A 20,884-nucleotide genomic window follows, 5' to 3' on the forward strand; every position below is an offset into this window, starting at 1 on the left:
TCTTGTGAAAGCTTTGGTTTTGGCCTTTGGTTCTTTGGGGATACCTAAGGTTCTAGTGGGTGATCTGGGAACCAATGTAATGGCTGAGCTAACTCAGAAGGCTTTGCAGCTGGCAAAGGTCCACCATCACACTAGTATTGTGGGTCAGCACCAGGAAAATGGGCTTATAAAAAGAGTTCAGAAAACTCTCGAGCAGATGTTGCGGAAGTGTGCCCTGGCCCATGGGTCTAGCTGGGATCAAGATCTGGCTTTAGTTGTGTCTGCTTACAATGAAGCTTATCAAAGGAGTCTAGGGTTTGCGCCCAATCAGTTGATTTTTGGTCGACTTTTGAATACTCCTCTGTCCATGCTCCGGAGGGAGTGGGAGGGGTCGGAGGAGGAGATGAAGGTACCTTCTGTGTCTGAGTATTTTGCTAACCTGAGGCAGACGTTGTCTGACATCTGGCAACTTGCCAAGGAGAATTTGGAGGGCGCTTGGTTGGAACAGAAACGTTTTTATGATTTGAAGGAGGTGACAAAAAGTTTTGAAGTGGGAGATCAGGTTTTAGTGTTGAAACCAACCCGACCCCACAAACTGGTAGTCAAATGGCATGGGCCGGGCATAGTGAAGGCCAAGTTGAGCTCTGTGTGCTATCTGGTGGAATGCCAGGAGCTGCATGATGCAGCAAGAGAATATCATGCCAATTCTTTGAAAAGGTACCTTGAATCTGAGCTTTCTGTGTTGGCCATCTCTGGAGCTCGAGAGGAGGTGCCTACAGCCCCGATAGACCTCTTGCAGGAATAAAAACAGGCTGGAAGTACAGTCATACCTCGGGTTACAGCCGCTTCAGGTTGCGTTTTTTCGTTTTGCGGACCGGCAAAACCTGGAAGTACTGGAACAGGTTACTTCCAGGTTTTGGCGGTCACGCATGCGCAGAAGCGCCAAATCGCAACCTGCGCATGCGCAGACGCAGGTTGGGAATGCTGCAGGTTGCGAACGTGCATCTCGCACAGATTATGTTCGCACCCCAAGCGTCCACTGTATCTTGGATGTGTTACGCTTACCTACCTTGTCCGAACAACAGGCTAGGGAGCTCTTTGATGTTCCACAGTCTTTTGACCGTACTTTCAGTACTAAACCAGGGAGAACTCATTTGATGAAGCAGAGTGTTTTGTCATGGTTACAGGAAGCCAACCTGACGGTGAAGATCTCCAAGTGTCAGTTTGCTCAAGGAGAGGTGATTTATTTGGGGTTTAGGGTGGGGTCTGGAAATATCAAATCCCTGGAGGCCAAGGTCCAGCATGTACAGAAATGGTCTCACCCTCAGACAAAAGGGGATGTGCAGTCCTTTATTGGGCTAGTGAATTATTATCGAAGGTTTATTAACCATTTTGCCTGTTAAGTTGACCTGGACTGAGGAGTGTCAGCGTGCTTTTGAAATGTTCAGTCATTAGTGAGCTCAACGTTGATGCTTGCGCCCAACCCTTTGTAGTACAGACAGACGCTAGCCAAACAGGATTAGGGGGTGTACAGCTTCAGCAAGATGAGGAAAGAACCTGGCGTCCAGTTGTGTATTTGAGCAAAAAGTTGCTACCACGTGAGCAAAATTATTCCACTGTCAAAATAGAATGTCTTGCATTGGTTTGGGTTTTGGTCAAACTCCACCCCTACTTGTGGGGGAATAATTTTGAAGTTCAAACTGACCATTCACCCTTGTGGTGGTTAGAAAGAGTGAAACACACTAACCAGAAGTTACTCAGATGGAGTCTGACCCTGCAAGACTATCAGTTCACAGTTTCTCATATACCTGAGAAAATGAACCTAGTCGCGGACACCCTGTCCTGCTTGTATCTGTCTGTGGAGTGAGTTGCTATTTTAGAGGTACAGTGGTACCTCTGGATGCGAACGGGATCCGTTCCGGAGCCCCGTTTGCATCCTGAGCAGAACGCAACCCACATCTGCGTGTCTGCACGTCTGTGCGCCATGACTCGTCGTTTCTGCGCATGCGCATGATGTCATTTTGAGCGTCTGCGCATGCGCGAGCGGCGAAACCCGGAAGTAACCTGTTCCGTTACTTCCAGGTCACCAGGGAACGCAACCTGAAAATGCTCAACCTGAAGTGTCTTTAACCCGAGGTATGACTGTACTAAATGCCCCAGATTGGTTGGAACTACCTCAATTGTGTAAATAGTACTGGTAAAATTTAGGGGCTTAACCCTTTAATTTCATCTTAGAGGGGAGGGTGTAGTGAAGTTGGGAAATCTTGGTATGTCAAACGCTGGTTCACGCAGGAGTGAGGCATTATGGGAGCAATAAAACAGTGGCCTTCTGGGGAATGGGTATCTGGTCTTTTTAAACGTAAAACTTCCTGTCTCTAGAGGTGTGAGTCAATTACATCTTGACTCTAGGCAGGATGAGATGTTATCTGATTTGTAGACCCTGGCGCAGCTGGGGGCCTGAGTATGGATTGGGTTGTAAAAGGTACAGGAGGCTATCAAGTGATATACAACTTGGGAGCCTGGTACATAAAAGAGTGGCCTGGGAACAGAGGGAACAGCCTTTTGATCTCAAGGTTTCTGAGTCTAAACAAAGTTCAGCTGTGCCGGTCTCCTGACAATCAGAAGATATAGTCTCATCATACACCCATTGGTAAATTGGTAATTGACCTAAAGAAATGATTGGTCCTTAACCTGTCCTCCAGGTGGGTTTTCAAGGATAAAGGATTTGGGAATTCAGATGCAAATTGCAGAACATCTTGCCCTGGTATTTTGCCTCTTGACTACTTGCTGTGTTTTGAACTATTGTTGCTGTGTGAGTATGGTTTTAGCTAGTTATATTTTACAGTGTTTTTATTTCTTGTTTGTAACCTTCTAAGAAATGTGCAACTTTTTGAGTGGCTTTTTCAATAAACTTGGAAACGGACTTTTTGTCTTTTGTACTCTGTGCCTTTGCTCGGGGAAGCTAAACTGGTGCCTTACTGTTTGGACACCTACCTGTTGAATTTCTGTCTGCGTCACGGTAAAGTGACTCAGGGCTGGGCAAACCTGGTAAATATCGAAGGGGGGTTCTCCTCCTTTAACCCCATTCGAGAGTGGTCCAGGAAAGGAGATGGGGGCAGCTTTACCATTTGGCTTGTGATTTGCAACAACTAGTGATCTCTCCCCCTTCCTGGCCAAGTCCTGGTCAGGGGTGTGTGGATAGTCCCACTCACTGCACTGGGAAATATGAATTAGAAGAAAAAAATATTGAAATTAATTGGGCCAATTAAAAGAAATATCTGAGATGCTTCAAGTGTACTCCTAAATGTGTAGAGTGTGGGCGCAATGGGGATCATACAAGCACACTTGACAGGGAGCTGGTAGTGGCTGCAGGTGTCGCCTGGGTGCCAAACCTGCATTTGTTGCCATGCAATGTGTGAAGTGGCCCACAGGGACAGAGGAAAACAACTTTCAGTTAGGTTTGCTGAAGTAAAGTGTCTTATAATAGGCTCTTCTCCCTTACAGACTTTCCCGTACTCTGAGATCTGACAGGGATGTCCTTTGATGGTCCCACATCATCCTGAAATTAGATATGTGGTGAGGCAGGAAAAGCCATCCTCAGTACAAGGGACCCAACTCTGCAATGACCTCTCTTTACAAAACTGAGTAGTGCCAACTCTTCTAAGCTTTCATCACCAATTAAAAATGTATTTATTTACCTAGGCCTTGGGGTGACCTGTTGACCGCTTATCTCTAGTGTTTCTTGTGTTACCTATCTTTTTTTGGGGGGGGTGTATGGGGTGTTAGGGGACGCGGGTGGTGCTGTGGGTTAAACCACAGAGCCTAGGACTTCCCGATCAGAAGGTCGGTGGTTTGAATCCCTGTGACGGGGTGAGCTCCAGTTGCTCCTGCCAACCTAGCAGTTTGAAAGCACGTCAAAGTGCAAGTAGATAAATAGGTGCCGCTCCGGCGGGAAGGTAAACGGTAAACGGCATTTCCGTGCGCTGCTCTGGTTCTCCAGAAGCGGCTTAGTCATGCTGACCACATGACCCGGAAGCTGTACGCCGGCTCCCTCGGCCAGTAAAGCGAGATGAGCGCCGCAACCCCAGAGTCGGTCACGACTGGATCTAATGGCCAGGGGCCCCTTTACCCTTTACCTTTACGGGGTGTTAGAGGAGGAGTAGAATCTCTGGTGAGGGACATGTCATCCTCCTTCTGAGGTATGTAGAGTGTCCATCTTTGGTCCCCACCCTGCACTCAGCTCTCACCTGTGGCTCCTAGAAGCTGTCAGCATGTGACAGCGGCCACACCCCAGGAACAGCTTTGACTGGCCGTCTAAACTAGGTCAGGGTAGCTGATGGGTCTCAAACCCTTGGTGAGTTAGGGATGTTCCTTGCATGTGAAGACAGGCTCTGGTGGAGTGAGCGGTTGAGACCAATTGTGGGTCTAACAGTCAAGAAGGCAGTTTCTGCACGTGCTGTACAGGGAAGTGAGGGGCAGATGGGGCATGTCAACCTGGGAAGGTAGCCCATTTGGAGAAGGACGACTCTGATCCTAAACCGCTGCTGCCTTACAGGATATCTCTGGAAGAAGAAAAGGCTAAGAAGTAAACTCTGCACAAACCTGGAGTGGAGTCTCTAAGGCACTTAGATGGCATCTTGTATGCCTCCTTCTGGCAGCCAAGCTGGTGCCAAGCAAATTGCTCTGGTTTCCTTTGGACCACATCAGCAAGGCCAGAAGCAGGCAACCTAAGGCCTGGGGGCCAGATGCGGCCCAATCGCCTTCTCAATCCAGCCCGTGGACCGTCCGGGAATCAGCATGTTTTTACATGAGTAGAATGTGTGCTTTTATTTAAAATGCATCTCAGGGTTATTTGTGGGGCATAGGAATTCATTTCCCGCTCCCCCCAAAAATAGTCCGGCCCACCACATGGTCTAAGGGACAGTGGACTGGGCCACAGCTGAAAAAGTTTGCTGACCCCTGAGCAAGGCCAAGAGGGGGGGTCTTTTTGCCTGGGCAGCCCAGGGCCTCCATATAGGGAAAGTCACTTTGGTGCTGCTAACACAGCAGTTTGACTTCACCCCGGAAGCACACTCCATTTTCTCTCAAGACAGATGGATGTCAACAACCTATTTTTTATTGTTGGTTATGTATTTTAGCAGCAATTGTGACTCACTCTGGGATCATCTTGCAAGACAAAGAGCAGGACAGAAATATCGTAAGTAAATAAATAGTAGGCGATAGCTTCCTTGTGCAAGTAGGCCTGGTTGCTTATCTACTATGCATATTCAGATAAACCCATCCCTCAAGAGGCCATGAGTTTAAGAAGGTGAAATGCGGGACTGGAAGAATAGGGTCTAGAGTGGGGAAATCAGTAGGAGTCTACTAAAAAATGACTACAAGGTGATTGCCTCAAACACATGATCAAGTAGTCTCATTGGCTTCTTTCCAGGAAAAGTACTTAAGTATCCAAGGATGGAAGTAATCCTATCTGAAGTCATCAAAGCATTAGGAGCACCTGCTTAAGTCCCACTGGTCTCTGTGACATTTAATCACTTGATCAAAGTTAAAGCACGTGATTAAGAGGGCTTTGTTGAAAGGGGTTGAATTTAAGCAGGTGCTTAAATTCAACACCCATGTTGAAGATCTCTGATGGAGTATAATTAGGTGGGAGGAGGGAGTGGAGGTGGGGGGGGCGGGAGAAGGAGATGATGGTAGCAGCCACTTCCTGGCAAATGACTTTAAAGCACTTGACATCCCTGCCAGCAGACTTATCTTATGCTTCAAAATATATAATGGAAAGGCAAGGAAAAGAATACTATGGCAGGAAGAACGTAGAAGCCATGTAACAGATATGGGGCTCATCTCCTCCAGCCCTCTCCCTTTCTACAATGGAAAGAAAGAAAGAATAGAGATAGTATTGTGGCACTGAGCTTGAATTGGTGGGCTGTTATGAACCTCAGCTTGGTCATGTTTAGGTGGATAAATCAGATGTAAAAGCAACACCACATTTTTCTATTCTTTTTTCAGAAAATGAGAGTCAGGGAGAGGAAGGAGGAGAAGGAAAAACTAAGGGCCTGTTTGCACTGTATTCATCTATTTTATAGCAATTTAACTGTTGCCCTGACTTCCCACAATCCTGGGAATTGTACCACCCTTCTTACAATTTTGGGGCACTGATCTACAAATGGCGGGTCGGAACCCACTAGTGGGTCGTAGCCTGATCCGAACTGGGTCCCAACAGGAGCGAATATATGGTAGAAGATTAAGAAATGGATCCCCAAATGCACAATAGGGTTAAATGTAGGTCCTGGGTCTGAAAAGGTTGAAGATACATGTTCTAAGATTCCCTGGGAGAAGGAAGGGGCACAACTTTTAAACTAGTTAAAGTTTGAGATGCCTGTACATACACATTATGTGAGCCAGTGTGTGGTGTAGTGGTTAGAGAGTCGGACTAGCACCTGGGAGACTGGGGTTCAAATCTTGGTCATGAAGCTCAGTGGATAACCTTGAGCCAGTCATTGCCTCTCGGCCTACTCTACCTCACAGGATTCAATGAGGAGTGTACACCACCTTGAGCTCCTTGGAGAGAAGGTGAGATATACTGGTAAATGCAATTAATAATCGGCATTAGCTTCTTATAGTAATAGTAAACTCAGTTATATGAGTGTGGATTTCATGTAGCCAAAATGACAGTATTGAGACAGGTGGGAGGTATCACCAGACTTCAGGGTACTCCAAGGTTTGGAGCTCTACACAACATTTTTATAAGAAATCTAAGGGGGACCCTTTCCTCCAAAAAAACAGCTCAGAACACTTTCTGGTTGGCTGTTGTCGGGGGAATTGACAATGGAGGTGGTGTTGGTGGAATGGAATATCCTGGAAGAAGGCTTGACTAACTGACTGGAACACTGAACAGAAATGGGACCTGCTTTCTGCAGGTCCCATCTATTAACTTATAGAGGTTTTGCACCACACTAGCAGTCATGCAGATTGACCGGAAGAAGCCTGAGATTTTCCCACTTGGAAAAACCTTCTGAAGGATGGTATATACAGAACTACAATCTCTGTCTTTCTATGGCAAGGGGGAAATAGCTGTGGAACCAATTTGGTCTGATCTATGGTGTGGGTTATGTCCATGTTCTCAGTGAAAGGAGCAAATCAGATGAAATTAGAAGCTGGTTCCTTGTTGGGTTGTCATCAAAGGTGGAATCGGTGGCTGTTGTACACATTGCCATGTAAAATGCAGCAAGGCCATTCTTTTTCTCAATTTGGTTGGGAGACAAATGCATCAAAACAGTTTTTCATAAGAAATGCATTGTGGCTAATGGCATATGTACACCACTCCCCAAACCAGCAGTGGGAGTGCCTGGATGCAGAGTAAATGGAAATGTATACACAGTCCACATCTGAAAAGATAAATAATAATAATACTGGTGTAGTGGATAGCTGTACTTGAATTAGGATCCAATTTCAGTTCACTGTACAGTGGTACCTCGGGTTAAGTACTTAATTCGTTCCGGAGGTCCGTTCTTAACCTGTAACTGTTCTTAACCTGAAACATCACTTTAGCTAATGGGGCCTCCTGCTGCCGCCGCGCTGCCGGAGCACAATTTCTGTTCTCATCCTGAAGCAAAGTTCTTAACCCGAGGTACTATTTCTGGGTTAGCGGAGTCTGTAACCTGAAGCGTATGTAACCCAAGGTACCACTGTATAGCTGAAAGTTTCACTGGTGGCCTTTCCTGCCCCACACTGCCCCACACACTGCCCCACACTAAAATAGAGTAAGCCCATGTCAACTGTTCTAAGGTCCTTGGAGGAAAAAGGCAAAATAGGATAAATAAATTGGATTTATTTATTTTTTAAAGAAGGAGAACACACCCTAAGGTGTTATACTGTGATCTTTAGGAAATTTATCCCCGGTTAGCCCTACTGATTTTAGTGAGATTATTCATTTCACTGCAAACTAAGGATAGATCAGGAGTGAGAAATCAAACATTCCTACAGGTCTAGAGTCCTATCTACATTATTCATTTCAAACACTATCATACCACAGCCATGGCCTCTTTCAAAGAATCCTGGGAACAGTTGTTAGTGCCAAAAGTTATTAAGAGATCTCTACTCCCCTCACAACAGGGATGCGGGTGGCGCTGTGGTCTAAACCACTAAGCCTAGGGCTTGCCGATCAGAAGGTTGGCGGTTCGAATCCCCATGACGGGGTGAGCTCCAGTTGCTCAGTCCCAGCTCCTGCCCACCTAGCAGTTTGAAAGCACACCAGTGCAAGTAGATAAATAGGTACAGCTCCGGCGGAAAGATAAATGGCATTTCTGTGCACTGCTCTGGTTTCCCCAGAAATTGCTTAGTCATGCTGGTCACGTGATCCAGAAAAACTGTCTGCGGGCAAACGTCGGCTCCCTCGGCCTGTAAAGTGAGATGAGTGCCGCAACCACAGAGTTGTTCATGACTGCACTTAACTGTCAGGTGTCCTTTACCTTTACCTTTCTTTACTCCCCTCACAGAACTACAACCCCCAGTGTAATTTAACAATCAATCCCTCGTCCCAGGGAATTCTGGGAATTGTGGGCTCTGGGAGGAGAATAGGAATCTCCTAAAAGCTCTCAGAACCCTTAACAAACTACATTTCCCAGGATTCTTTGGGGGAAGCCCTGCCTCTTGCAAGCGGTATGAGAGTGCTTTATATGCAGAGTGTAGATGTGGCTTATGACTGGCTGCACTTAGGAGGTTGTGTAGGCGACCCTCTGTAGTGGTGTGTGTAGTTTTGTTAAAGCAGCAAATGGGATGAAGAGAAGCTGAACTTGAATAACATTTGTACCGTATGTCAAAATAAAATTTAAAAAACTGTCCAGTAGCACCTTATAGACCAGCTAAGTTTGTTCTGGTATAAGTTTTTGTGTGTATGCACACTTCTTCAGATTTTTAAAATTTTTATTTCGACTGCGTCAGACCAACACAGCTACCTACCCGAAATTAGTATGTCCGTATCCATAAATCAAGGTTCATAGAAGGACCCCCCCCCCCAATTAGCAACCCAGGCTCCAGAAGGGGTAGGTAGACAGAGAAGGCATCAAATTGGGAACTGAGGATGAAACTGAGATCTGGTCTCAAACCCATTATCTTTCAAATCCAGTTCACGAAGGGAGAGGACAACTTCTATCTAGGAATGAACATGGGTGGCCATTTATCAAGTATTAATTTACTGCAGTGTCCATGTAGCAAGTTGGTTAGTCAGCCATTTGTAATATTTGTTCTTGATGGGAAGTGAAGTCAGTTTCTAGCCTGCATCTGCACTATAATCAGGAATCTAGGGAAGCAGGAATTTCTAAAATTCCCCTTTCCACTTGGCCCGATGATGTTAGGTCTGAGCCAAACTACTCACAGTTATTATTATTTTTTAGAAACATATTCAGCAATGTTTAAAAATGCCTCAGTTTTGTTGAAAACCCAGCGTTTCCCCCCCTAAAAAAACTGTTTAGGAGGACTCTCATTTTCCTACTCATATTGAAATACTGCCCCTCAATGAGGCCAAACTTAGATTCACAAAATGTTTAGGGGTATGCGTACCCCTGTGTCCCCCCCCCCCCAGAAAAAACTGTACCTTTGTCTGTGATATTGGTTTAATATGTACTTTGCTTTTGTAAATTTCTTTTAATGTAAGAGGTGTAGAAATATTATAAAACAAATCCCCCCCACCAAATGTGATTTCATTTATATTGTCCCTTCCACTCTCTCAATGGAATTTGCCCTTGGTGATGTCACTATGCAGGATCATAATGGTATCCAACTCGCTGTGTGATCTCTCATTGGCTGGAATCATGCTTGTGTTTAAGAAGAAAGAAGCAGTAACTAGGTGGGGGAAGGGATATTATTGATGCAGCGGCAGTAGCTAGGAGAAGCAATGGCACCAAACAGGATCAAAATAAGGTCAATACTCCACGATGTGTTTTTCTATGTACCACCCATTAAATTGCTGCTTTCAATCCAAAATATGAGACTAGAGGATGTTTGGTACTTGTTAGTTCATTTTCATTTTATTTTGAAATTCCACACCTCCTTTCTACATTATTGTTCTAGGGGTTTAGAGCCTATAGATATGGCAAAGTACACACACACACACACACACACACAAACATGGTCCTCCCGTGTCAATCCAACTGAGTACTGCCATACACCTGATGGGAAATTTCAGGCAAGACAGGTGTAGAAAACTTGTGGTGATATTGGGTACAATCCCATCTTCCACAGAAGCCAAAGCTCCCATAGATTTGAAAGGACCTGAATTGTGTCCATTGTTTGGAAAACCACTGTGTTGAAAGCCACCCACAAGAATAGCTTTCCCAATGCAGAAGTGCTGTTATTTTCTTTATATTCTGCCACAAACCAAGTAGTTGTGATATTAGCATGCAAGGAATGAAAACACAACCCACATCTCAGGGTGAATAGCTGATTCCCTTCATGCCAATTTCCTTTCATTTCTCTTTGACAGAGTGGGCCTTTAAAAGCTCTACACCTTAGCCAGCTTTTTAAGATGTAGGCTCTTTGATGATCGAGCCCTAATGAATTTGTTTTGTCACCAATAAATCAGAATGAATAGGGGCTCCCTGTCCTGTACTTTTCAATGCTGCCACCATAGTTTCTTGAAGAGGGTTGACGTATGACCATAGCAAGCTAGCAAATTAACATGCTGGTATTAACCAAGCAGTGCCCTGCATAAATTTGCAATGGCCTTGGTGCTTGCAAAGTGTTCGATTACACATGATCCTGGGCAGTGTTAGATATCCTTTGTTTTGCTTATTGGCCTCAGAAAATATTTACCTGCACTGCAATTCTTTAAGCTGCTGAACCAACAGGCGCTGGTATTTTCCCCATGGGTGTGATACGAAAAGGCCTCAGTGCCCTTTGATTAAAAGTAACTTCAGTTGAACAGAATATGTTGATCCTTAGAAATTGGTTCTTGACATTTCCTAGCCTCGGCGGGATGTGATCAATACAGTTATGTATTGCCAGTTCTGTTGTTTTTACACATCTGCTTCTACAGTGTGTTTTCTAAATGCCTAGGATGTCAAAGATGTAGGTATATGTGTATTGGTGTTATATACTGGTAGTTTATATGTGAAAATGACTGTCAGGATACTAAAATATGAACTTTTAGCATATAGTTTCAGAGAAGAGACTAATTCAGAATCACTTAGTGTGTGTTTGCTATCCTATAACCCACTCAAATTCACTTTCTTGCTCTGTTTTGCCAAAGTATTGTTGTTGTGGTTTCTCTCCTCCCTGCTTTTTGAATGTTTATGGATGGAGTACGTCTCCATTAGTGTGGAAACCCAACATGGAATCATTCTGCATTAATGAATCTAATTTTTTTAAGTGTGATTTTTTGCATGCACCCTTTTACCAGTCTTAGGATGTGTGACAGTATTTGACAAAATGTCCCAATAGCAGCTATGCAGGTGAGGCTAAATAATGTTTGATGTTGGTCATATTTTGTTGTAGGAACATCCATGTGTATCACAAGCGCAGCACTTCTACCAAGACGTTCCTTTGCATCCTTGGATCCTTGACTGGGGGGAAAAAAGGATGAGGCTCCTGGATGGGAGCTTACATCACTCAAAAGATTGGCCTGGGAACTCAACTACAGAACTGACCTTCTCAATGAGGAATAATTCTATACAAGTACTTTATGAGTAAACCTGGAGCTGTAGATGGTCACTTGGATATGAAGCAGAAGACTCAGTATGGGTCAGTCATCCTGAAACAGGCATTTTTGGGGTAATACTTAAGAGTTGTCTACCTACATAATGTTTTTACTTTTTTATATATGATAGCTAACCCTAGGGAAGATTTAGTAAAATTTAATGTCATCCATTGTCAAAAGGGTGCCATGTGAACTGGATGTGTACAATACTGCTTTTGTACACCCCCTTTATCCTGTGCATTGTTCCTTGTATTATGTTGTTGTTATGGCTACAGCTAAGATAATAAACTTGTAATGAACTTGGCATAGAATTTACAACCTTGTTGAATTCGAAAAACAGTGGGATGAACAGCGAGATCTCAGCACCAGGCTGCATGAGCACTTCAGCAGGTGGTGAAATGGGATGATGTTTGTGATGTGGGTTATGCTTTGTGAACATTTCAGAGCAGCTGAACGACCATCTTCTACATGTGGTATATTTTAAGTATGCCCTCCTTTCATTAACACTACTGATGTATGTCTTTGGGAGGCTTGATAGTTGTTGAAATCTCACACATACTAGAATACATCAATCATTGGCAAGAACTATGAAGCCAATAAGACACTCTAGCTTATAGAGTCCATGCACCAGAATGACCATCCTAGCCTACATTTCTGCCTCTGCAGTTGTTAGCAGGTTTGACTTTACCAAAATGAGGCATGAAGTAGTTGCTTTAGGCCAGTAGATTCCTCCTTCCAGCCTTCATGTCTATGTGTCAATCTTTTTTCTTTAAGGATGTCATTCTGAACTTTTGCTTCAGTTGTGAAAATATCAAAGTTTGGTGCTGTGTGCTGAGTTCACAGAACTCAATCAGCATGCACACAAGTTGGGTTGTGTTTGGCTCACTGTTCCTCAGCCCACAATGAGAGCAGCCCATAATCACTGGCCGAGTTTCAGTTTCTGGCAAGGCCAGTGCGGCCACACTCTGCGGGTGCTGGATGAAAAGTCATTGTGCCGAATTGCTTGTGCAAATAGATATCAGATGTATTGTGTGTGTATCAGATTCTCTGTCGATGAAATATTGTCATTACTTATGGGCAAGCCATTATTTTCCTGAAGCATCTTGAAATATTTGCATTGTTTTGCCAACTTCTTGTTCATTGGCAACATCCAGTCACTGGCAATATTTGCATTGCTTTCCATGAATCTTAATTACATACTAGGGATCTTTCACACTTTACACAGCAGCAATCCAAGTTTGCCCCCAAATATAGTCCAAAGAGCCCCAGTGAATTAGAGGTGCCGGATGGATTTACCTTTGACATACTCATGTTTGCTGAATTCAACCATTGCTTTTATAAATGTACACTTAAAAGTTCTTCCATGTTGCACCTTAAAATAAAAAAATACTATGGACCCTACATAGGGTCTAAAAAATGGACGTGAGACTTCATTTTCATTTTGCTTTCTGATTCTCATTTCTGATCAAAGATAGCGTGTTGCTTGAAAGCTTAGTCAGTTTCACCAGCTGAATTCTGTGCAGTGATCTTCTGTTTCAGTCATTCTCTGGGACTAATGCTGTACTGCATGAAAACACTGGAATGACACAGAGGCAAATTTTCTTAGGTGCTGGAGTCAAAACTCCCCATGTTCACTGAGAAGGACACTCTATCCTCCCTTTGACCCACTATTTATAAACTGGCAATTTAACTATTCCCTCTATGGGTTTATGCATCTGTTATCCATTCCTATCCAGTACTGTAGTAGCAAAAGAGTTAACTCCACATGCACTAAAAATAATGTAAGGTGTGGGGGCTGCATGTTAAGACACCTGCTTTAACATCTGCACTGTGTAAGCAGTAAATATGTTCTACAGCCTTACGTATTGTGATTACTTACAGCTTAAATGTCCATGCACCCAACATTTTCAGTCCCAATACTTTTAGTCACCAAGTCTGAGGGACACTGATGTTCAGGATACCATGGGGGCAATAGCCACCTAGCCATACATTAATCCCATGTTTTTCTTATTTGCTTTCATTTGGGTTAGAGAGAATAGCATAGGTTTTTAATCAAGATCGGTTTCTATGCATATCAGATATTCAGAAATGTTTATGATTTTCTGTCACAGCAAGGTATTTGACTTCCTATAAAATTATCTGGGGAGGACTTTAGCCATATGTAGAGGGTGGACAGTTGTTGGTGGGCTATTTTGTTTACTGTTTTTATACAAAATACATGTTTTCCAAAAAAAAGGGGGGGGGGACTCATAGCCTCACCTAAGCAAATCACTTTGATTTCCCTAGGAAAACCATGTCTGCATTCAAAGCGTTTAAGGCAAATCTATAAGGCCTGAGCTCAGGTCTCTCTTTCTGTTTTGGGTGTGTACACATAGGATTGAGATCTGAAATCCTGAAAGGGATGGGCAGGGTGAACAGAACACTACTAAGACTATGTTTTGCTTTTCAATTTGTCTTTAATATACGGTAATTGGAAACAATTTTAAAATACTTCATCTTTAAAAAGACTAACATCTTTCAACAAGGAGTTAAAAGAAAAGAAAAGCACATTTCAGTTTTGCATATCTTACAAGGCAATTGGATTTAATTTCCTTAAAAGTTCAGGTTTTTTTTACACCAATACAAATGAGGGGAAGGCAATGAAGTACATCCTATAACTTTACAATAAATCCCATCTCCACATGCACCACCACCCAACCCTTTCATCTGCATAGCTACCTTGCCTGACTCAGCCTCTTCCAACTGGACTGGATGAGCTCGGGTTCAAATTCCAGCATTGCTGCTTTAAATTATGATATGATACAATATATGATATGATACAATATAATAAAGATGAAGGTGAGACTGAGAGTGTATTTTGCTTGGAGTAGTATTGTTGTTCTGCTCTACTGCCAACACCACTACTACCTTCATCGCAACAGCCTGTGGTCTTTATCGCATCTCTCTTCAGAACGCCATTGCGAAGTGAGTCACAATTGGACATGGGCCTGTCCTACTATATGGATTTTATACACTGGGAAGATGGGTGTGTGTTTGCAGGATAGCGCCTCGCTTCACGATGGCATTTTGTGGCTTGATCATAGGCCATTGTCATGATGGCAGCATCATTTATTTATTTAATTATTTAATTTGTCAACAGTGGGTGCTGCTACTTGGGAGTGGCTGTTGCCAAAAAAGCCAGGGGAGCATAACATGTCAAGATCCAGAAAAACCAGGTGAACAGCACCTTTATCACCAAGAAGTCCTCTGGCTTCTTCTATGGCACAGCTGCACAGGGAACTGAAGAAGACTATTTTTGTGGCCCTTCCTCCTCTTCCTTTCCCTCCAAGCTGTCTCAAGACAGGGAAGACGATTCCATCATACACTCTCACACACAGTACCTCTTCTTGGAAGTGTCCGGCGTGTAGAGGGGGAGGGAGGGAGAGAGAGAGAGAGAGGTATTTAAGGCACTCCAGACAATTGCTCATTCCGTAATGAGTTATTACTCTGCTGAGCCAAAGGTCATTAGAAAGGATAAGGGCGGCCATAAAAGCGGCCCAGCTAGCATGCTTTTCCTATAGAGATTATCATTATTGGCTTATTAATACGCGATAATGTTGAATTATACACGGCAATAAATAGGAAAAAGGTTGACTTGGAGTTTTAAATATTTTATTATTCTCAAAGCGAGCGTTCCAAGCAATGCAGGCTCGTTTCAAGTGACTGGAATAACCAGCCTAGCCCCAGACCCCTTTTTTTTCTTATTTTTGGTTCAATAATTGTTTGTTTTTACTCTGTTTTGGGATGGATGGATGGATGGATAGATAGATGATAGATAGATAGATAGATAGATAGATAGATAGATAGATAGATAGATAGATAGATATAGCAACTGCAGTCCGACGCCCACTTTCCTGGAAGGAAGTTAGGAGAACACAGCAGGATTTACTTCGGAGTAAGCAAGCCTAGGATCGCGCAGTTAATCTGTAAACACGAAGTGTATTTTATGGATCTCCCAAAACAGAGTGTTCTGTTTGAGGTGGTCTGACTTTCATTCTCGCACGATCCACTTAATTTTTTTCCTAGGATCGTCCTGGCCCAGCGAGGTATTTTACAAGGTTTTACACAGGGAGCGCGTAGGGTCCGACTCACTCAGGCATAATTTAATCTGCTTTAAGTGATCTTGAAGATGTCCTCTTAGTTTGTAAATGTTAAATACATCGTTGGGGCGCGGGGATTCGCGGAAGGGGGTGTGTGTGCCAGGTTAAAGTTAGACCTTCTTTTAGGACACTCGGAAAGGAGACTTTTGCTTCCACGATTTATGCTTCAGTCCCTTTCTGGATCAGAGCACCGCCAGTACGGGCAGCATCCCTGCGATCAGCAGGTGCAGTTCAGCCAATAGGGCATTTCAGTTTTTGAAAATCTTGCATTTCATCGAAAAACCACACCGGCCATCTCCCCCAACTTCTAGAAACGAGGGAGGCCCTGCCTACCCCCTCTCTTTAACATAAATGTATGCTGCAAAGGGCATTTTAATTTTTGCCATCATTTGAAATCCAGCGTGTTAGGTTCCTGGGCTCCTGAGTTTAACTTAAAAATAGAGTAACTAGTTGCTTGGAAGAAGAATGAAGAATTTTTTAAAAAATAAAATATCTAGGGAGGCAGCAAAGTCTCTTACTTGGGAGTCAGTAAGCTCCACTGAACTTAGTGGGACTTTCTTGCCAGTAAAGATGCATAGAATTAGACTTCTTTCTTTCTTTCTTTCTTTCTTTCTTTCTTTCTTTCTTTCTTTCTTTCTTTCTTTCTTTCTTTCTTTTTTCCTTCTTTCCTTCTCTCTCTCTCTCTCTCTCTCTCCTTCCTTCCTTCCCTTTAGCACATTAAAGGTTGTATTCGTGGTGCACTCCTGCAAATATCTAGCATACATTATGTGACAAAGACATAACTTTGGCTAGCAAACGAACTCCTCTGACATGAATCCCACCATCTCTAGAAATCATTACGCTCCCCCCTTTAAAAAAAATAAAATTAAAAAAGTAATGTGTTAAACATAAATGAAAACTAATTCCGTTTCTTGTCAATAAGCGATTATGATAAGGAAACAATCCCCGGACGGGAACGCAAAGAATATTGCATTGGTCATGTTAAAGATCAGATCTCAGATAAGATCCTGGCAATGCCGTCAAGCGGTCCGGTCGATGTAAATCGCTTTGATCAAATGCCTCATAACTCTGCCCTCCCTCTCAAAAAACACCCCTATAAGTTAATTTGGAAGTGAAGATAGGATGGAACAGCGATTTTTTTAAAAAAGCGCCCACGCGCTTCTAAATGTAAGCAGAGGCTAAACGATGTTTTAAATCCAAGTTAAAGCGAAGCTACACATCGATGAAAAGGATTTGATTGTTTTTCTCGCCGCTGAAACATACATTAGAGGCCTGGCTAAATATAAATTTGCTGGAGACGGTTGGTGCGCGAGTGCGGAAGGCTAATAAACCCTGCGGAAGGGAGCAGGCCGGTTAATTCCCCTTCTTTTTTTTTTATCAACTTGCGAACTTTGGGTTCTGCTTCCGAGAGAACGTTTTCACCCCGTTGCTAGATTATCAACAGCACGCCCAAAGACAGAGAAAACCTTCGCAAGCGGTTCCCACCCGTCTCGAAGCAAACACAATCAATTCCCTACTAATTTCTTCTTCTTTTAGACCTTCCTGGATCTTCTCCCCACCCTGGGCCCATCCTAATAATAATAATAATAACAATAATAATAATAATAATGCATTCCACAAAACAATATACTCATCAATGAAATAATTTCGATATATGCGTCCTTATTTTGTTCCTCTGTCCAACGGATCGACCAGGCTTGGGCAACCGACTTGCAACCCTGGAAAAAGACGCAGGCGCGAAACTGAAGCTACGGGAAAAGGCTTCAGCTAAGCATCTCTCCCCTCACCTAGATAACTGCGTTATGTATTTGGCAATTTTACCTTCCGATAGAGACACCCCGGTATATTTTTTCCTTTGGGTACACACACGGCGTTCTTCTTCTTCTTCTCTTCCTCCTCTTCCTCCTCCTCTTCCTTCCCCAGCCAAACTAAGCGAGATCTTCGTGGTTTCGGGTCCTGTGGAAGACATCCAACAGAAATGAATCGGGAAGGGAGGGGGCGGTTTAAATCATACAAAGTTACATTCTTAACTCCCCCACCCCAGACACCACGAGATGCAAAGGTTCATTGTTCCTTTGTTAGAGTTTGCAGGGTCGGCTTGTTGTTATTGTTGCAGTAGTTGTTGTTATGTGTTTTAAGGGGGGGGGGTCTTTTTCTTCCCACCCTCCCCGAAACTTTCCTCTCTAACAACCGCTCCTCACCCCCACCCCATCCTTCCCTCCCTCCCGGTAGAACCTGAACCCACAATCATCCTTCATCGCCGTCGAGTAGGAGTCGAAACCCCGTTTGCAGCGGAGTCTTTATTATGGCCATTATGACTTTCTAAGTGGGTTTCAGTGTCTTGTCCCCCTTGATAGAAGCGTGGGCAAGGGGAACGTAAGAACATAATGAAGCCCAACAGACGAGCATTTTAGTAGGGAGGGGGGGGCGAGGAAAGTTGCAGACGGAGTCAAAACTCCCTCCCACAACCTGGGGTATTTCTTTAAATAAAGGAAGAAAGTGAAAGAAACGGCTCCTTGGAGGTGCTAAATTGCACAGGGGCTGGGATTTCTTTCCCTTTTCTCTCTCTTTCTCTTCTCTCCCCCCCCCCCCCTTGTTTACAGCTACAGAAGGCAAAAGAGCCATAAATCTTAAGACAGCCTACAGAGACAACTGCATTTGTATGCATCGTTAGAACTTGCTAATACCTAAACCCATTAGCAAGCCATGTAGAATTCTAGTTTCCGGTGTCCATTAACTTACAGTTAAATTCTAGAGGAAAGGGCATGGCGATTAACATAAACTATATCCATCATATTGTTTGTCATAATAGATTAGTCAACTATAGAGATGTGTGTGCGCCTCGCCTGCATGTGCGTGAAACTTTTTCTCTCCCACACACCACCCTCACCCCAAATCTCCTAGCTGTGCTTTAGTTTCAAACGGGGGAGTCACTTGGTGTGTGTGGGATTTATTTATTTATTTATTTATTTATTTGAGTGAGTGAGTGGGGAACTTATGCACAAGATCGCCTATATGATATATAAGGGAGTTGAGGCAGGGAGTTGAGGCAGACCGCTAGGCTCTTCTCCGGACATAGATTCAACCCCCCACGGAACTGTTCTACAATTCCGGGGTGTGTGTGTGTGTTGCAGCGGCATGTTTCCTCGGAAGGAAGTCCTCCAGGAATCAGCCGTGCTCGCTCCCAGCGCATAGGATGGCGGCCTTGATGCCCTGCGAACCGTCTCCAAATGAATGGGCCCATTGATCATTCAAGATTTTATCCATGCATTTCCATTTTTAAAAATAAAAAAATAAAAAATGGGGGGGGATGGTGCAATCTCCCCCACCTCCCCCAGATTCACGTATGCTGTCCGGTTTCCTTTCCCTTAATCGGCCTCTTCTCTCCCTCCCTCCCTCCCCCCCCGCCCCGCATTCCCCATCCGATTCTTTCTCATCCCTTGTCTTTGTTGAATGACGTTCGATTACGTCCCCGTCTCCCTTCCGAGCACCGAGCCCTCCCCTCTTTACCCCACCGCTCCTAACCACCACTCAAAGCAGCATAATCTGCTACTATTAAGCCAATACCACCCCTACTCTTCAACAACGACCCCCCTCCCCCCTCAAAAAAAGCCTCCTTCCCCGCCTAGCCCCCTAGATGCACAGTCCCCCTCCCCCCCCTCCTTGTTTAGGCTACGCGCAGAGATGTGAACTTTTGTAGCTCTGCTTTTCAGTCTTCGCCCGTGAAAGCGTTAAAGGTAAGGGGTCTGGAACTCGTATGCAGCAGCCGGCTTTTGTAGCGATGATTTATTGCTTCAATCTTGGTTCACCCAGAGTTCACATGGATTTGCTGCTTCTGAGAGCTAAAAGATGGTCTCACTTGACAAGTGTGACTATTCCAAATGCTTCTCTCTCTCTCTCTCTCTCTCTCTCTCTCTCTCTCTCTCTCTCTCATCTTCTCTAGTGCAAAATCGTTTATAATTGAACCTTAAAAAAAAAAAATCAACACCCCGATTTGCTTTTGGATGAGCAGGAATCAGGGATCTAATTGATTATAGATACTATATATAAATATATATATATATTTGTGTAGGTGCGCGTGGGGGTTGCGTAACAGGCACATATAATAATGTATAATATTTGCATTTCATATGTGCGCGTGTGTATCTGTAACAACGCACGGAGAGCGCCCACACGAGGGTCTTCAGACAAAAGGAGAAGAGGGGCTTAGAAGCACACAAAAAAAACCCCAACCACCCCACCACTTTCATCACCCTCCTTTCCCCACCCGATCTTTCTTTGTTGCTAACCTGGATTGGGGCGGGGGTCTGAGGGGCGAATATGGAAGGAGCCGGTTCTAACTCGCATCGTGTTAAATCTCAGAGAAATTAGGACTCCTTTCTTCTGCTGGGGTGGGTGGGGGGAGACATTGCATTATTGGTTCTGCCCTCCCTTACCCTTCCACCCTAAATGCTGTTGAGACGCCCCCCCCCTTAAAAAATCGTTAAATATACAAGCAATAGTGGTGGCGTGGCTTTTTTGGTTTGTTTTTTTTTTAAGGATACTGCAGAATCATCAAGCCTAGATTTGCATAACGTGACTTGCCTGCCAAGCACTCCCAAGCCTACAGCATTCTCTTGAAATGAATGGACCGAAATAGCTAAATAATAAATAGATAAACGAGGAGCCCATTGCATACTGTATGGGACTGTGGGATGCCCATATTTGTCTACAAGATAAAGCATTATGGGACTGATAATATCATGCTAATTTCCCAGAGAGGGAAAGTTTTTGGTTTTTTTTTGTTTCTGTTCTGTTTTGTTTTATCGCGTGGTTTATGCTGCAGAGAAACCAGGGGGTTATCCCCCTTCAAAACCAAGGTTCAAAATAGCACGAATTACCCGCAGTACCCAAAAAAGTAAAGAAAAAAGTCTCCTTTATAATAATCACATATTTGGGGGGTATAGAAGGAGGCAGTTTGAACACAGATATATAACTACGTTTGAAACCGTTTGCAAGCAAGTCCCGTTGAAACTTCTCTAGAGGAAAAATGGTTTAAGATGGACCTGAATTTCAGGCCAGAACTAAATCC

The 20,884-nt window shown here is 43.9% G+C and overlaps 2 protein-coding genes and 2 long non-coding RNA genes across 6 annotated transcripts in view; 2 read left to right on the forward strand and 2 right to left on the reverse strand.

Annotated features, from left to right (window-relative positions):
• HOXC5 (homeobox C5) overlaps positions 1-11,688 on the forward strand; it is a 74,145-nt gene extending 62,457 nt beyond the window's left edge. The window contains exon 3 of the mRNA XM_083729082.1: positions 11,473-11,688. The gene's annotated coding sequence lies outside the window, so the exon portion shown is untranslated. The remainder of the gene's footprint in view (positions 1-11,472) is intronic.
• The window catches only part of LOC310839926 (homeobox protein Hox-D3-like), a gene marked incomplete at its 5' end in the record, with an annotated part of 116,435 nt that overhangs the window by 80,444 nt on the left and 15,107 nt on the right, over positions 1-20,884 (forward strand). Inside the window, one exon of one of the 3 annotated variants that reach the window (XM_083729010.1) lies at positions 19,446-19,550. The exons of the other annotated variants lie outside the window; for them this stretch is intronic. Of the gene's footprint in view, positions 1-19,445; positions 19,551-20,884 lie in introns of those variants that run through there. 3 annotated transcript variants of the gene reach the window in all.
• The window catches only part of LOC310840022, a 141,317-nt gene that overhangs the window by 79,331 nt on the left and 41,102 nt on the right, over positions 1-20,884 (reverse strand). The window lies entirely within an intron of this gene.
• Positions 14,814-18,752, reverse strand: LOC310840004. Its single transcript, XR_014561747.1, has 3 exons — positions 18,059-18,752; positions 17,635-17,769; positions 14,814-15,059 (listed from the first exon to the last, which is right to left on the reverse strand). It is a non-coding gene; the product is annotated as an uncharacterized lncRNA (long non-coding RNA).

This window comes from Podarcis gaigeae (genome assembly GCF_964106915.1).
Source record: "Podarcis gaigeae genome assembly, chromosome: 2".
Taxonomy (NCBI): Eukaryota; Metazoa; Chordata; class Lepidosauria; order Squamata; family Lacertidae; genus Podarcis; species Podarcis gaigeae.